Source organism: Dipteris shenzhenensis, unplaced genomic scaffold (assembly GCF_047967505.1).
Source record: "Dipteris shenzhenensis isolate YYH24624 ecotype China unplaced genomic scaffold, Dip_SZ_1.0 scaf0181, whole genome shotgun sequence".
In the NCBI taxonomy this organism is placed as follows: Eukaryota; Viridiplantae; Streptophyta; class Polypodiopsida; order Gleicheniales; family Dipteridaceae; genus Dipteris; species Dipteris shenzhenensis.
In genome coordinates this window covers 27,529-45,653 of record NW_028239487.1, presented here as the reverse complement: position 1 = coordinate 45,653, position 18,125 = coordinate 27,529, and the positions used below count along the sequence as shown (strand labels likewise).

At 44.5% G+C, this 18,125-nt stretch overlaps 2 non-coding genes across 2 annotated transcripts; one reads left to right on the top strand and one right to left on the bottom strand.

Moving 5' to 3' along the window:
- Positions 1-3,420: 3,420 nt before the first annotated feature.
- TRNAR-CCG (transfer RNA arginine (anticodon CCG)) lies at positions 3,421-3,494 on the top strand. The gene has a single exon. It is a non-coding gene; the product is annotated as a tRNA-Arg (tRNA).
- Positions 3,495-12,109: 8,615 nt separating this feature from the next.
- Positions 12,110-12,183, bottom strand: TRNAW-CCA (transfer RNA tryptophan (anticodon CCA)). Its single transcript has one exon. It is a non-coding gene; the product is annotated as a tRNA-Trp (tRNA).
- Between the last annotated feature and the right edge of the window lie 5,942 nt (positions 12,184-18,125).

Sequence of the window (18,125 nt, the reverse complement as noted above, 5' to 3'; positions counted from 1 at the left end):
ACGGTCCTCTTCTGACGATTCATCCAGTCCGGGAATAGCTATAATATCTTGCAATTCCTTATAACGCTGTAAAGTCTGTTTAACCCCTTGTGCGGTTTCGTAATGCTCTTCACCCACAATCCAGGGTTGTAACATGGTTGAAGTCGAATCCAAGGGATCTACAGCCGGATAAATACCTTTAGCTGCTAGTCCTCTCGAAAGCACAGTGGTAGCATCTGGGTGTGCAAATGTTGTAGCAGGAGCTGGGTCAGTCGAATCATCTGCAGGTACATAAACAGCTTGAATAGAAGTTATCGATCCTTCCTTGGTAGAAGTAATTCTCTCTTGTGGGGATCCCGTTTCTGTACTAAGAGTTGGTTGATGACCCACGGCGGAAGGCATTCTACCCAATAAAGCAGAAACTTCTGATCCTGCTTGGACAAAACGAAATATGTTGTCGATAGATAAAAGGACATCTTGCTTGTTCACATCTCGGAAATATTCAGCCATTGTCAGAGCAGTTGAACCAACTCTCATACGAGCTCCTGGTGGTTCATTCATCTGACCATGAACTGGAGCCACCTTCGATTCTGATATATCTTGTTCATTAATAACTTTCGATTCCTTCGTTTCCATGTAAAGATCATTACCCTCACGGGTGCGTTCCCCCACCCCACCAAATACAGATACACCTCCGTGAGCCTTGGCGATGTTGTTAATTGATTCCGTGATAGGAACCGTTTTTCCCACTCCAGCTCCTCCAAATGATCCAATCTTTCCTCCTCGACGATAGGGAGCCAAAAGATCCGCGACTTTAATCCCCGTCTCAAATATAGATAATTTAGTATCCAACTGCGTAAATGCCGGAGCGGATCTATGAATGGGGGACGTCGTACCAATATCTACGGGACCCAAGTCATCGACGGGTTCACCAGGGACATTAGAGATTCAACCAGGAGTAATTTCACCAACAGGAACACTGAGAGGAGCTCCTGTATCGACGACGCCCATACCTCTCATCAGACCATCTGTAGCACTCATAGCTACGGCTCTGACTTCATTATTACCCGGTAATTGTTGCACCTCACGAGTAACATTAATCTCTTGACCCGCCGGGTTTTTCCCCTTAACCATCGAAGAGTTGTAGATATTGGGCATTTTACCTGGAGGGAAAGACACATCCGATACTGGTCCAATGATCTGGGTAATATATCCCACATTTCTCTCCACTGATTTAGAAATTCCAAAAGCAGAAGAACTGGTTTTCGTAACTGTTTTGGTGTATTATCTTCATTTGATTGTCGAATTGGCAGAACCATCTGGCATTTCATTGCTAATTGGTTGATGGTGGGGAGTTACTAGTTCCACACCCTTCTCCCCCTTTTTCAAACATATCATTTGCTTCCTCGGAAGTCGATTCCGATCCATCCAGATGGGTGACAGGTACTGTAGGATTTGATTTCCTCCTCTCCACATATGGGTCGGAGGCAAAAGAGCGCGATACCCACGAGTTGGTCCATCTAGTTAGATGTGATTGCTACATCTCATTCGTCGAATCCCCTTTTTTCCCCGTCTATTCGCAAAGCGAACCAGATATCGAATTCAATCCCCTTTTTTGCTTCTACTGACCAGTCTAACCACGAAAAGATTCCCGAGTCAATGTATCGAGATGTATTACGATCTAATTCTTCAAGCAATTTCCGTGCGAAACAACCAGAGTCAGTTGCATTACATGTGGGACGTATTATAAAATACTAATGTCCCATGCTTGAGGTAGAGTTTCGACAAACGTCTCGAGTCGAATCTATCAGGACCTATTCCACGCTTCACGTTGAATTCTTCCATCTATGTCGAGCAGATCTCATCCTTGCAGGATTTACTAATTGAATTGTAAGGAGGGACTCATGTCACCACAAACAGAGACTAAAACAGGTATTGGGTTCAAAGCTGGTGTTAAAGATTATCGACTAACTTACTATACTCCCGATTATGAGACCAAAGATACTGACATCTTGGCAGCCTTCCGGATGACTCCGCAACCCGGGGTACCCCCTGAGGAAGCTGGAGCTGCAGTAGCTGCAGAATCTTCCACAGGTACGTGGACCACTGTGTGGACGGATGGACTGACTAGTCTCGATCGTTACAAGGGTCGATGCTACGACATCGAACCCGTTGCTGGGGAAGAGAATCAATATATCGCATATGTAGCTTATCCTTTGGATCTATTTGAAGAGGGTTCCGTCACCAATATGTTCACTTCCATTGTAGGTAACGTATTTGGATTTAAAGCCCCACGAGCTCTACGTTTGGAGGATCTGAGAATTCCTCCTGCTTATTCCAAGACTTTCATTGGGCCGCCTCACGGTATCCAAGTCGAAAGGGATAAACTGAACAAATATGGTCGTCCCTTGCTGGGATGTACAATCAAGCCAAAATTGGGCTTATCTGCTAAAAACTATGGCAGGGCTGTTTACGAATGTCTCCGTGGCGGACTTGATTTTACGAAGGATGATGAGAACGTAAATTCTCAACCATTCATGCGTTGGAGGGACCGGTTCCTGTTTGTGGCAGAAGCTCTTTTCAAGGCTCAGGCCGAAACGGGCGAAATAAAAGGACATTATCTAAATGCCACTGCGGGTACGTGTGAGGAAATGATGAAAAGAGCAGTCTTTGCTAGAGAATCGGGAGCACCCATCGTCATGCATGATTATTTGACGGGAGGCTTCACTGCAAATACTAGCTTGGCCTTTTATTGTCGAGATAATGGGCTACTGCTTCATATCCACCGCGCGATGCATGCTGTTATCGATAGACAGAGAAATCACGGTATCCATTTTCGTGTCCTAGCCAAAGCATTGCGTATGTCCGGCGGGGATCATATCCACGCCGGGACCGTAGTGGGTAAACTGGAGGGAGAACGAGAAGTCACACTGGGTTTCGTCGATTTGCTACGCGACGATTATATCGAGAAAGACCGAAGCCGTGGTATATATTTCACTCAGGATTGGGTATCCATGCCAGGTGTATTTCCCGTAGCCTCGGGAGGTATCCATGTCTGGCATATGCCCGCTCTAACTGAAATCTTCGGAGATGATTCTGTCTCACAGTTCGGCGGAGGAACCTTGGGACACCCCTGGGGAAACGCACCAGGCGCCGTAGCTAATCGAGTTGCATTGGAGGCTTGTGTACAAGCTCGTAATGAGGGACGTGATCTTGCTCGTGAAGGTAACGAGATTATCCGCGAAGCTAGTAAGTGGAGTCCCGAATTGGCTGCTGCTTGCGAGGTATGGAAACAGATCAAATTTGAATTCGACACAATTGATACATTGTAATTTCCGTAACTATTCGGGAATCTCATTCATTCGGTAGGATTCGTGGGGCGAACAGGGAGTATAGGGAGAAGGAACATTCCCCTCCATACTCCCGATATGCCACGGATCGGAGTTGGTAGCTCAGCGGATGAGAGCACATGGTTCCGATCCATGGGGACGGGGGTTCGAATCCCCCCCAATTTGCATAGGAGAGGTGGAATACGAGCTGCAGAGACTCGAGTAGTAAGGAAATGATTCAGTGCCTCTCAGTACACGACACAACTATTTCCACGAAGTGTTATTGGATAATTATTTGTGGGGTTCTAACATATGATTGATCAAATAGATGATCAGTCAATTGCCAATTAGTTATCGGATTCGGAGTCAGTCTCGATTCGACGCCTATTCCGAACAGACGCTGATCCTGATAGTTCAGAAATGATTTCTCCATCTCTGTGTCTATCTCATTGATGAAATGAAATCTAATAGAATCGACTGTTTTTACCTCCGAAGCGAAGGAGAAGAAATGAATGAGGAAATTCCTATGTCTGTGAGAAATCGGTTCGAAGATAAACGCGAATTTGGTGGATTGATCGGGGCTTTCCTCGAAAAAGCCACAAAGGGTTACGTTTTGAGTGAGAGAGGAAGGAATAGAGACATAAGCATTGATACCGACAGGGGGTTGTGGACTCGGTGTGACAACTGCGGTAACATGCTTTACGTGAGATTCCAAAACAAAATAAAAATATTTGTGAGGAGTGCGGCTATCACCCCCCAATGACTAGTACAGAAAGAATCGAACTTCCGATCGATCGTGACACTTGGATTCCCATGGATGAAGACATGACTGCATAAGATGTTCCAGGTTTCTCTGACGGGGATTCTCATGGAAGTCGCATCATCAACTCCCAGAAACGAACGGGTTTAACTGATGCTGTTCAGACAGGGGTGGGATGTCTAAACGGGACACCTATTGCGCTTGGTGTTACGGACTTTCAATCCACGGGGGGAAGTATGGGTTCTGTGGTAGGTGAAAAGATTACCCGCTCAATCGAATGTGCCACGGATCAATCCCTTCCACTAGTTATTATCTGTGCTTCCGGCGGAGCACGTACGCAAGAAGGGACGTTGAGTCTGATGCAGATGGCTAAGATTCCTCCCGTCCCACAAATACATCAGGTTCAGAAGGGATTATTATATATATCGGTTCCTACCTATCCAACTACGGGTGGTGTTACTGCTAGTTCTGGTACGTTAGGGGACGTAATTATTGCTGAGTCCAAAGCATACATAGCATTTGCTGGGAAAAGGGTGATTGAACAAACACTGCGTCAGAAGATACCCGATGGCTTTCAAGTAGCTGAATCTTTATTTGATCATGGATCACCCGATTCAATTGTTCCACGTAATCCTCTAAAAGGTGTTCCGAGTGAGATATCTGAGCTTTATTCTTCAGCTCCTTGTAAAAGGAATTGAACCTCCTTTCCCCCCATTCGGTTAAACCCCCGTTTCTATCACTCTCCCTCCTTCTCATTAATCAAGTTAGGAATTATCAATTCGGGGTTGTCCTACTAATCTCTCTACCTCTCCAATGAGAGGAATTTATTCAGCGAACCGTCGTAACAATACTTTTCTATCCTTCTCTGATATCACGCCATGCAAATTATGCCACAATGCAATTATACCTCAGTAAGAAATCGAGATTAACCATCGGTATAATTTCGGACTCTGCTGTGCGCCTGATTCGACGAAGTAGACACCGCGGATGTCTGCAGATTCATTGAGTCAGTTGATCGGAGCTGGAATCAGATACCTTACCGGAAACAATATGGATTTCGTAGCAATTTCCGAGTAACTGTCTCGATATATCGAATGTATAAAAACTTCCTTTCTACGTGAGATAAGGAGACTATTATTAGACATTGGGGGATAAAAGATAAAAATAACAATATAATGTCATTATAGATACATCTATCTGTGTCATATCTTTCTTACTTGAGGTGATTCCATTACGACAGCGTCCTATTTACCTTCCATTTCTGTACCCCTAGTAGGTTCGGTCTTTCCGGCAATTACAATGATATCTCTGTTTATTTATATAGAACGGGACGAAATTCTACAATTTCTTGTTCTGTACACTATCTCACGGAAATTGTTCCATAGGATCGATCAATTACGACTACTACTCTTGCTTTTGATTCGGTCGGATATATTCTTTCCACATAGCTTCACCGGCGGTTATTTTATTTGAGCACTTGTTTTAGCACTTGGGAATCTTTAACGTCATCTCAATCTATATCTCACTTTCCCCTTATGGATAAGTGAGACGTGGATCGTTCCATCGTTGCTAAGACATATAGATCTTAGCGACCCCCACCTACGCACCAAAACAGTGGAAAATGTTCTAAACTTCTCGGAAACAGAATCCCTTCCAAGAATCCTTTTCAAAATGAAGTGATGTCGAAGCATCGGCTGTATCTGTATCTGCATCTATTCGGGGAGGGGGGGGGGGGTAGGGTAGAGGTGGGACCAATAACAATATAAGCGGCTGATTCATTCCAACAAGGCAATTTCTGGAGGGAGTATTAATGAATCGTCAATCCGAATGGTTTCGAGTAGATTCTCCAAGAGGTTCTCGTAGATTCAGTAATTTGTGTTGGGCCCGTATCCCGGTTCGTGGCGCAATGGGTTTTCCGGCGGTTGGAATCTCTAGTTATATTGGTGAAGATTTAATCCCCACACTTCCATCTGGACAGATTGTTTTCATTCCACAAGGTATTGTGATGTGTTTCTATGGTATCGCGGGTCTCTTCCCTGGATTTTATCCGTGGCGTACGATATTTCGGGATGTGGGTAGCGGCTACAATTCATTTGATAAATGAGAAGGAATCTTCCCCATTTCTCGCTGGGGTTTCCCGGGGGAAACCGTCGTATTTGTATCCAATTTGCAATGAGAGATATACAAGCAGTTAAATTGGAAATTCGAGGAGGTTTCTATCCTCGTCGAGTCCTTTACTTGAAGATGAGGGGTCGGCAAGACATTCCCCTAACCCGGATTGGTGAGGATTCGGCGTCGGGAGAAACAGAAGAAAAAGCTGCTGAACTTGCTCGTTTTTCACGTGTATCAATCGAGGGATTCTAATATTTCGACCGATCCGGAGGTTCCTAGAAGAAGCGAATGAGATGAGGGAAGGAAATTAGGATGGTATAGTGACGATTAGAGAAGGGAATTAGAAAAGAGGATTCGATTACGGGGATTCATCCACTTAGTAATTTACTTCGTGAATTCCCCTCCTCACCATATAAATAATATATGAAATCATACTGTTGGAGACTCCTCCGGTGGTTCTACAATACCCCACGTCGCTCCCCGGATAGAGCTTACGAAGCTAGTAAGCGACTACAATCCGTAAGAGAAGACTCTTCCTATTATCTAGAAACAATATCATCTACGGAAGATTCGTCACAGGCTGCGGTAGCTCATACGGATGCAGAACCTAGTAAATCTCTATCTACTATATATCGGAGTCTTTTAGAATGTAGGATCAGCATATCTGTATCGAAGATTCGGAATAGTCTTAAGTTCTTTATCAGGAGGAAGCAACGCCAGTTGCTCCTGATCGGGAATTATCCTCCTACCTCCCGTGGGAAAGAAATATCGACAGAGGAAAGGTCCCGTGATGCATCTCCATCTCACCCCCCAGTTGCTCTGCCTCTTCAATCAGCGCCTCCACTGGTTCGTCTAGATCCCTGCAGGGTGGGGAGGAAACCAAACATAATTGGTGATTTATCGCAAAATCCACCAGGGGATAATCCTTTGGCTCCTGCGGGTAAATATGTGTCAAGAGAATCGAGTAAGACGGAACAAATGAATAGGAAATTGGCTCGGATCGAAGCAACTCCAAATGATCCTGATTCCTGGACACGGCACCGTCCCACAACTTCTCCGTCACTCCAAATAAATGATAACTCAAATGATAAATTTTCTGTCCGCAAATCAGTGGATTCCCCCAGTAGTACAACGGCTTATGAGTCTATAAGTCTGATGCCACGGTCCATAACTCGTACTTCATCAAGGTTCAACACAGAGTTGACGGGTCAATCGAGTTCATTAGTACTTAACGATTCTGAATTGGCTAAATATCAAGCAGTAGCTCCTATTCAATATATCGGATGTCTATTACTTCTCCCTTCCGCGATTCCAATTGTCTTGAAGAATTGGTTTCTAGAACCTCGGATCAGAAATTGGTGGAATACCTTCCAGTCACAAATATTTATTAATTCTTTCCGGGAAGAGGTAGCTCTCAAACGACTTCAGGAGATAGAAGGCTTACTCCGGTTGGGTGAAACAATGAGAGGCTCTGTATATACCTAATTACAAGACTACGGCACAGATGTGTATGACAAAACTATTCAATTGGTGGTAATATGTAACGAGGGAAACACCCAGATAATCTCGCACCTAGTAACCGACGTAATTAGCATTGCCACCTCGATCTGCTTGTTCGTAGTAGGTAAAGAAAGACTCGCAGTTTCAAATTCCTGGATTCGGGAGTTATTCTATAGCTTAAATGATACGACGAAAGCGTTCTCTACTCCACCATTAACGGATTTATGTATTGGATTTCACTCCCCCCACGGTTGGGAAATAGTTGTAGATTCTCTCCTGGAACATCTGGGATTCGCTCACAACAAATATGTAATCTCTTGTTTCGTCTCAACCTTCCCGGTTATTTCAGACACAGTCTCCAAATATCGGATTCCTCGCCATTTGAGTCGTATATCTCCTTCAATCGTAGCGACTTATCACACAATGAATGAATGATAATCACTCCACCGAGTATCTGCCAGTTGCATCCAACGGAGTAGACTCACTTCTCGTAGGAATTGGATTTTATTATCCTCTTCTGGTATTGGGTAGTGGGAGGATAAAAATTTGCAATTCCCGCAATCGTCGGGATATCAGAATACTCCAAAAGAGGGGAGTAATATTTTACCTATGATGTCAAGAAACAATCTATTTGTGAGAAACCCTAATACTAATAATCGAACTATGCGAAAGAGAAGTAGTAAGGACTGGATGGCGAAGTGGTTGACCCTGTCATTTCCAATGTTGATCACTCTGGATGGAATGAATCGTCCATCCGTATCAAATGCATATCCGATTTTTGCGCAATAGAATTACGAGGATCCACGAGAAGCAACTGGACGTATTGTATGTGCTAATCGTCACTTGGCTAAGAAACCCGTGGATATTGAGGTTCCGCAATCTGTTCTTCCCAATACTGTGTCCGAAGCAGTTGTTAAGATTCCTTATGATATGTAGATAAAATAAGTACTTGCAAATGGTAAAAAGGGAGGATTGAATGTAGGCGCCGTACCGATCCCACCCGAAGGGTTTGAATTGGCTCCTTCTGATCGTCTTCCAACCGAAGCGAGGGAGAAATTAAGTAAACTTTCGTTCCAGAGCTATCGCCCCGATAGAAAGAACATGATAGTAATAGGTCCGGTTCCGGGTAAGCTATATAGTGAAATCGTATTTCCGATTCTCTCACCGGATCCTGCCGTTGATAAAGAGGTACACTTTTTAAAATACCCCCTATATGTTGGAGGGAATAGGGGAAGGGGACAGATCTATCCCGATGGAAGTAAAAGCAATAATACGGTTTACAACGCTTCGGCGACGGGAAGGATAACTAGAATAACACGTAGGGAGAGGGGGGGTGGATACGAAATCACTACCCAAGAGACATCGGGGGGTCGTGAAGTAGTTGATACTGTACCTCCCGGTCCCGAACTTATCGTTTCGGAGGGTGAATATATTAAAGCTGATTAACCATCGACCAATAACCCTAACGTGGGTGGATTCGGTCAAGCAGAGGCAGAGATTGTACTTCAGGATCCATTACTACGTGTTCAAGGTCTTCTACTTTTTCTTGCATCGGTTACTCTGGCCCAGATATTCCCAGTGTCAAAGAAGAAGCAGTTCGAGAAAGTCCAATTGGCGGAGATGAATTTCTGAGTCCATACTTTTCGGATGTGAACCATCCGGAAAGGGTTGGTAATTGACTGTAAATCCGACGAGTCAAAGACAAATTCTGGATTTCTACCTCTTCTATACGTCTAAACGAAGCGATAAGTACAACTCTTGTGGTATCATTTGGAGCCGGTTGAGTCCAGTTAGCAGTAAGAATAACTGGAATTCTTCAAAAACATATTCGGTGATGAAACCAAGTTTTCAATAATAGTCTCCCCGACAGGTATCAGAAAATATATCCAATTTTGCTAACTATTTTTTCTATTCCGATATCGGTGGTGGCGGGTGAGCCACCGCCACCGTGTACTCCCCCCAATTTACTATGAGGAAATCGACCTGGAATTGGATTTAAACCTCAGGTCGAGTCCTTCCTTCTTCCTCCCGAGTCCAGAGATTTAATGTGATATGATTCCCCCATCCCTCGATCTCTCGAAGAATCAGACGAGTGACTCGTGGGTTGGTTTGTTATCAAAAGCATATGCACCCTCCCAATCCCGGTAGGAATCTGTCCCATACTTATCAAATGATTGCAATAATTACCGCCCCTTCATCCAATTGCGATCGATTCTTCGGAGAGAATCGATCGAATAACCTACTCACCCGAGTACGGTACCAGAATTTGACTCTGCTGAGGCGGAGTAGCATATACAGCTGGGGGGTTGTCGCACCCGGAGCAGTAGAACGACTCCGGAAGAGGGGGTTGACCCGTTTCCGGACCTATGAACCCCGGGATCCGGCACATCTTTTCACCTGCGAGTAGGAAGAATTTCCCAATGCTTATTCATTCTCAGAGGGATGATCCCAATCCCGAATAGGCTCCATGAAAGAATATTCCCAGTAGACCTATCACGAGTATACCAGCTACGGTACCTATAAGCCACAGAGGAATCCTTCCAGTGGTATTGGCCATTTGTCCCACCCCCCTCCCTTTTTGATTTCATTATTTAGTCACGACTCGAGACACGAACAGTCACAAATAAATCAGGTCTTAGTTTTTCCCAATTGGGGTTATCAAATCTCTTCAGTTTCTAATTGAAGAAGTAGTTGGAAAATGAGACGGCAAGTACGAAGATCAATAAGAGTCCCCGATAAAGGCTTGTACGATTCAATTCCACACTCTGTTTATTCGGGTTCGGTTGCGTCGTGGATTTATAGCTTATATAGGGATTATCGCTGAATGAATTGCATTGCCGATATAGAGCCTGGAAAAAAAACTGTAGGTACAGCTAGTCCGTGGACGGCTAGCCACCTAACGGTGAAAATCGGATAAGTTCTATCTGGAGTCGTTGGTACCTCCTGAGATCTAGTAAATGCATCAGCTTGTTCCAGCGAATCGAAGCGGCCAGTTACTAAAGGAACTTCTTGTCGGCTCTCCGTAAAATATTCATTTGGGCGGGGACTTCCAGAAACGTCGTAAGCCAAACCTGTACTGACGAATAACCAACCTGCAATAGACGGAGAAGGTATAGTAATGCTATGGATGACCCAGTATCGAATACTAGTAATAATGTCAGCAGAAGGACGTTCTCCCGTATTCCCAGACATGTTCAGCTCCGTATATCCTGCGGGATTAAGGAGGATTGCTTGCCGAGAGGTGTGAGTACCAGTAGATGGAGAATCTACCGGTATACCTGAGCGATCCCCGTTAAGTTGTCATTATTATACCGAGGGTATACCCGAAACATACTGGATTAGTATAGCTAGCCCCCCTCGAAGCAGCAATATTCCTCTTATTTCGCCGGATAAATAAACGAGTTGTAAATAACCGAGCGGAGAAACCGTAATTCCCCCCTCCCCCCCGAGTATACAAATCTATCAGTATTTTCTCCGCGTTTTAGGAGAACCTATGGAAAGAATATGATTCTTTTTTTTTCCCCGATTGTTCAATTGGAGGTTCCGATGCTTCCGGTGAGTCTCAACGCGCGTGGTTAACCCACCACGTCTAAGTTTCTTTCGAATGACTTCCGTATCAAATCCTGCCATTAGAACTATAGGATTCTCCATCGAGAACTCGGGGGAACCTGGTCATGTAGGGTATCTGATACATATAATTGAGATATTAATATCCAATCTTGTCTTGTTCCTCTTTCTGGAAGATTCGATTCCTCCCACTCATTCAGAGGTTGGAGATATTTCGATGAACTGTCGATCCCATTCCCAGCTTCTGAAACGCGATCTTCTCGTCGGATAAACTGCTCTCATATGTCTACCAAGCTTCGAATCCCCTTTCGATAGTTCCGAGTAACCAATTATTTTTCTACTAACCTATCTGCTAAATCAATTTGGTACTTAAATCTATGCTTACTCCACCGAGTCACTTCGCTTTCTATCGTCCGCACCAATCTCAACTTCAGTATTATTTGTTGGATTGAATAAGATCCGGCTTATATGATACAAGAGTATCAGCTTAGAAGGAACGAGGAGTGCCCATTAGCACTTACTGATCCGCCGCACTTACCAATCATCTATTACCAATTAATACCTGAATCTTTTTCGGTAAGTATTTGTACTAAATGTATGTGAACCCAAATGGTTGAAGCACTGCTATCCGGAATTGTGTTGGGTTTGATCCCAATAACTCTAGCTGGATTATTTGTAACTGCATATTTGCAATATCGACGTGGCGACCAACTAGATATTCGGTAGAAGACGGAGACTCATTTGCCATATCCTTCTCCCATTCCTAAGATCTCTCTGGTAATCCAGAGGGATCGGGAAATGCAAATTCTTAGTATGTGTGGGTATTGGTCGAACCAGCTGATACCGACTTGAGTCGGAGAAACACGCCCTGTAGGATTTGAACCTACGACATCAGGTTTTGGAGACCTGCGTTCTACCGAACTGAACTAAGGGCGCTCCATTCCCCACGTAAGCCAGTTTCCATTCTAATCAGAATCTGCGGACATCCGGACACGGGAATAGAATCAGACTCTTAATCGGAGTGGTTCTTTCACCGACCAGGAGAGAGGAAGATAAATGGAATGTCTCTTGTGGGGGAATCAGTTGAATAACACAAACAATCTAACCCAGATGGATTTCTCTTGTCACCAATTTCTCACCAATATCATTTTGGGATGTACGGGGAACAATAGGGATGACAGGATTTGAACCTGCGACATTTTGTACCCAAACAAATGCGCTACCAAACTGCGCTACATCCCTATTGGTCTCGATCTCCGACTGGCATTCTCGGTATTGAGACGCGTGATCCAAGTAATTATAACTGATAGCCACAGAACTTGACTACCCACTTAAGAAGTAACCATGTCCCGAGAGGATGTCGCCTCCGAATCATTCCCAGACCGGAAGAATCCGATTCCCTTACTGGGGTTGGTCGTGGTAAAAATACTGGAAGAGACACATCATCTTCCTAGTCGATTGAAAAACGAAGGAGAATTCACAATGCAAGATGTAAAAATTTATCTTTCCACGGCCCCCGTGTTGGCTACGATATGGTTTGGGCTGCTAGCCGGTTTACTAATAGAAATAAATCGATTCTTTCCAGATGCCTTGATATTTCCATTTCTCTAGTCGGGGGAGGCGGGGTTGAGCAAACAAAAGTAAGGTGGGAGAAATAGATCGATTTCCGTGAGGGGAGCAGTGAGCGATCCATTCATTACTGGAAATCGATAAATCGGGAATTCTATTAATGATTTATTACTGAGACGGTATCTTCCCATCCACTCCTCCCCCATTTCCTTCACTTATTTCAATGAATCCTATGGCTAAAAGTAGAGATGCGAGAGTAACTATTGCTTTGGAATGCACAAGTTGCACCCGAAAAGGGACTGACGACAAATCTCTAGGTATTTTTCGATATACTACGCGTAAGAATCGTCGCAATACACCTACTTGATTGGAATCGAGGAGATACTGTCCCTGCTGCTACAAACATACCATTCACAAAGAGTCGAAGAAATAAGTGATCTGTTTCTAATCAACTGGAAAATAATCAATAGTTTTCGGAAATGTCATGAAAGGTATCACGAATAAATCTAAGCAGTCTTCGCGTAGACGTTCTCCATCCATCCGATCCGACGAGATTATTGACTACAGAAATATAAGTTTACTCCGTCGATTTGTAAGTGAACAGGGAAGGATTTCACCCAGATGAATGAGTAGGTTGACCCCGAAACAACAGCACTCAATAGCTGTCGCAATCAAAAGAGCTCGTATTTTAGCTTTGCCACCGTTCTCGAATAACGAGAATTAGACCTTGCATTGCTAGCGACTAGAACAATTAAGTTCTAGTTTGAAAGATTTGGCATTCAACCGACTACTCGATCCTATTAACCCTAAATGGAGAAATGAATAGGAGTCGGAACCAATACTCCGGGTGGAATATTTGTAGTTTACTACCGTCCGTTCCGCCTCTCCGGGAGACAATATCCGGAGAGGTTTCTTATTTTCAACCAGTAGATTCGTATACTGGTAGTTGTGCAATCTCGGAAAAACAGTGAGTATCTAGGATAGCTATCTATGCAGGTATTTTGCGATTCAGATAAACTCGATTTTCATATAAATTGTGAATCATCCTATTATGAGAAATTCCATTCCCTCGTGCTGCTGCATTGATCCGGGCAATCCGTAAGCGACAAATTTCTCTCTTTCGATTACTCCTATCTCGATAAGCAGAAGCCAATGCTTTCATTTCCTGTTGATTCGCCGTTCTAAATAGCTTTGAATGAGCTCCCCTAAATCCAGATGTAATTTCAGGAATACTTTTGCGACGTTTCCGAGCCACAGATCCGCGTTTTACCCTAGTCGTTGAGTGTTTACCCTCACAAAATATCAAAATTATTCTTTGGGGACTCTGTCTGTCACACTGGTGATACAACCCCCCCCCCCCCCCTTCAGTCCCGAATGAATCCCACCTCTCTCATATCATCGGAACCGTCTGGATGCATCCTTCTAGCAAGAAGACGGAATTGCTAAGTGTAGATCTGGTGGCATGCACGGTCGCGGTGGCACACCAAAACTCTCAATTCCCGCACTCCTGATATCCGAATTATTCGGATTAGTAGGATCAGAAATAGTTGAAATAGAATCTGAATCTGGTCACTTAATTCTTTTGAAAGAACAATTCCCGCAAGAGACTTTCCTATCTGACGTAGAAAATAATGATTCCAATGGCTTTTGCTACCTTAACCTTCCCGTCCACAAATCCCCGAGATCAGATGCCTCTTGATAAAGAAGTTGCACCAGAGGGAGTTATGGATTCCAAAGTTTCCGTAGTATCTTCCTCGACAGTTGGGTCCTTCCTATACACCGGAGCCTATGATTTCCCGATGACGGGGGAAATGGAATTACTGTTGGTAAGTCGTATAGTTTCCAATCCCCGGCTCCACTCAAGACTTGAGAGATCAGGTAAAGAGTTTCATCCTAGAAAGACTTATTTGTATAGTAACGGTATTTCACTTCGGTAGTTGGCTGGATGGTTGACCCAAAGCAAAGCTACCGCCATTGCAGGGATTCCAGCAGAGATATGGGAATCGATATCCTCATCCCCACGTCGCTTAGTGATTTTTTTAGTATCACTGATAAGTTGCTTCTCATCTCACACTAAGATGATTGGATTTGCACCAATCAGAACTATGAATTTTCGTCTCTCAGTAAAGGATATAGATGACGGATCTTTGCCTAATTACAGTGAAGGGATCTTGCTGCGACACCGACCCCCCAATATCATTTGGTTTACGATTCAAACGTGTCGCACATACACCCTGGTACATACCCCTCTGCGTTGGGGGCACCCCCGAAGGGCAGGGGATTTTGTTCCAATCTCCATTGGTTGTCTTGCGTTCCTAATAAGTTGTTGATTGGTTGGCATATCCAAAAGATGCAGGGTTTTGGGGTTCGGACTATTCCTAACCATGGAGGACACCTCAATCATTGAGTTGGTAGAATCCTTATCTCCCGGGCAACCTCATATAGAAAATATGGGAGATGGAATAAGTGGTGGAGATAGCGGTGATTCACACAAGTCATAAACCTGGGAGAGGGAGGAATTGGGTGTTGCTCCTCCCCCCCCCCCCCGCAAATCAATATTCGTGAATGACATTTGGTAAATACCCACACCCAAATAGTATCGATTCCTAAAGTACCGGAATGTAGGGATCTCCCCTGTTCATATCGGGAGACTCCTCGTGAGTCCCGGACATTCCCCACCAAGCAGTAGAAGTTACTAAATTAATCTTGAATCTGGAGAGTTTCTGATGCTACGGGATCTACAATACCATGATTTTCGGCTTCTTTCGCTGACGTAAAAACGTCTCTTTCCATGTCTTCGGAGATCATCCATAAAGGTTTGCCGGTTCTTTATACATGAACCCTAGTAATACAATCACAAGGTTTCGATACTTCTTCTGCTTCCATAATACATTCACCCGCCTGTCCATCATAATGGGAACTCGCAGGTTGATGAATCATAACCCTGATTCAGTATCGTTGCAATTCAATCCGAAGACAACCGTACGGGCAGCTCCTTCTGCATACGGCTCCGTGTCTGACTACCAAATATTTTGCAAGTGGAAGAATCCCAATTCCAGAAATCGGGTGGGGTTCTTATCTCTTATCCAGAGCCAGCTTCTTAGAAATTACATATACCACCCTTTCTTACCAGAAGTACTATGGTGGTTCCGTTGCTTCATCCCTTCCAGCAATCCCAAGGTTTTATATGGATATTCTCTACGGGAGATAGAATCAAGATCCTTCGATTCGGGATAAATTGTAGGGATTCATCCCTCACCCCAGGATTTCTGCGACGCTAGAGTAGATGCACTTACTGGTGGTGAATCCCTACCGAAGAATTTCCTGACTCACTTCACTATCTCGGTGCTTCACTACTTCGGTCCTTGCACACATACCTAGAATTCCACCAAGTTTTAAGTGCCATGCTATTATTACCGCAATCGGGCGGAGGCATAGTTTCGACCCATACAAATCATTGGCGCCAAGCGTGAGGCAGTGCTATACGTTTGGTTATCTCTCCTCCGGTTGAAATGGAAGATCCCATTGAAGCGGCTAATCCCATGCAAATGGTATGTGCATCCGGTACAACAAATTGCGTAGCATCATAAACAGATATTCCTGATAATACTGCCCCACCGGGAAAGTTTGTATACAAATACGTATCCTTGGTTTCACTTGGTTTCGTCCTCCCCATTCAAGTACATCATGATACCAATCGGTTGATTTGCAATCTCGTCATCCACTTGCTGACCCAAAAAAAGAAGCCTCTCTCGATAGAGACGGTTGATCAGGATAGGTCTCCGCGCCCCCCTCCTCCGGAACCGTACGAGCATCGTTAGAAGCATACGGCTCCAGTGGTTCCGGTATACCAGCATGGGTCCGGTACGAGAAGGAGCAAAACAGGTTCTACATCCCTTAGGAAGAGATACTTCATGTATCACCGTTAATGAAAACCTCTTTCACCCTCCCAATCTAATCCATTTTCCAGTATTCCATTTATGGTTCAGGTTCGTCTCTTCGGTCTCCCAAACATCTTGAACCATATCTCAATTGGTGGGGGGGGGGGGTACACCCCCCCCTCCCACCAATGTTTTCTTGTTCATAATTGAGTCCCTCTCAAAAGAATCTTTAGGCTCATTTTCTACTTCGGGGAGATATAAATCCGATCATTATTTGTACATGTAGAACAAATAGTTTCATTTCCTCTTTCCCCACTCCATCTTTCAGATCCCGCACCCCACCCCGACTCACTGACTAATTCAAGTCCCATTCAATCTTGTGGTTATCCTTGTCATCATCGACTCGCGGGATTTAGCGACCGAAGCCTGGCGAATCTGTTAGTTCCAACTAGCCATGGATTCCGACGATTGATGGATCTTTTATCGAATCTTTCGTTCCAGTCTCACGCGTTCGACTACCAAAGAATCAGTCTGAGTGAGATAGAGACACATCGCTCGGATGAGAAATGATGGGGAGTAGCTCCATACAACTCGATATGTCTAACGAGTCGCACTATACGTCAATCCGAACCGCATCCTCTTCCCCAGGTAGACGAAAGGGCACCTTCGGAACACCAATTGGCATACGGAAACCGGTAGTAAGTTGTAGTTGTCTCTTAAACGAAAGCGTAACACCCGATGGAAGTGGAGGCTTGTGTTGTATTATAACATGTCTAGTCGGAATGAATTTGCATCTCTTGAGGCGTCTACTCGTGGAATCCGTGGTACATAGCCGAGGGATCCGAGATCTGATTGGTGGTGGAATATTTCCCGCGAGATAGATGGGACCAATCTCTACGTTGTTGCGTAAAAGATGTAAATGCTAAAATATCTATGTCTTTCCCTCCGCTAGGAGGGGGGGATTCTCGGCTCCCCACACCGATACGTCCGCCTATACACCAATGTATTTACACGTATCATTCCAAGTGGGATCTCCATTCAGGATTGAAGAGAGTCTCTTCCACTTCTTTATAGCGCAGGCTTCCGACGCGAGAAAGTCACGTAGTGTCCATTCATTTTCAACAAAGGGGTTTCCAACGGGTTTGCCTCGGTATCGCGTTCATACTGTTGTACTAAATGATCCCGGTCGCTTAATTTCTGTACATCTAATGCATACGGCTCCGGTCTCTGGTTGGGCTGGTTCAATGGCTCTGTATGAATTAGCGGTTTTCGACCCATCTGATCCTGTTCTTGATCCGATGCGGAGACAGGGTATGTTCGTCATCCCATTCATGACCCGTATCGGAATAACGAAGTCATGGGGGGGTTGGAGCATTACCGGAGATACCGTAACTGACGCAGGTATCTGGAGTTATGAAGGTGTAGCTG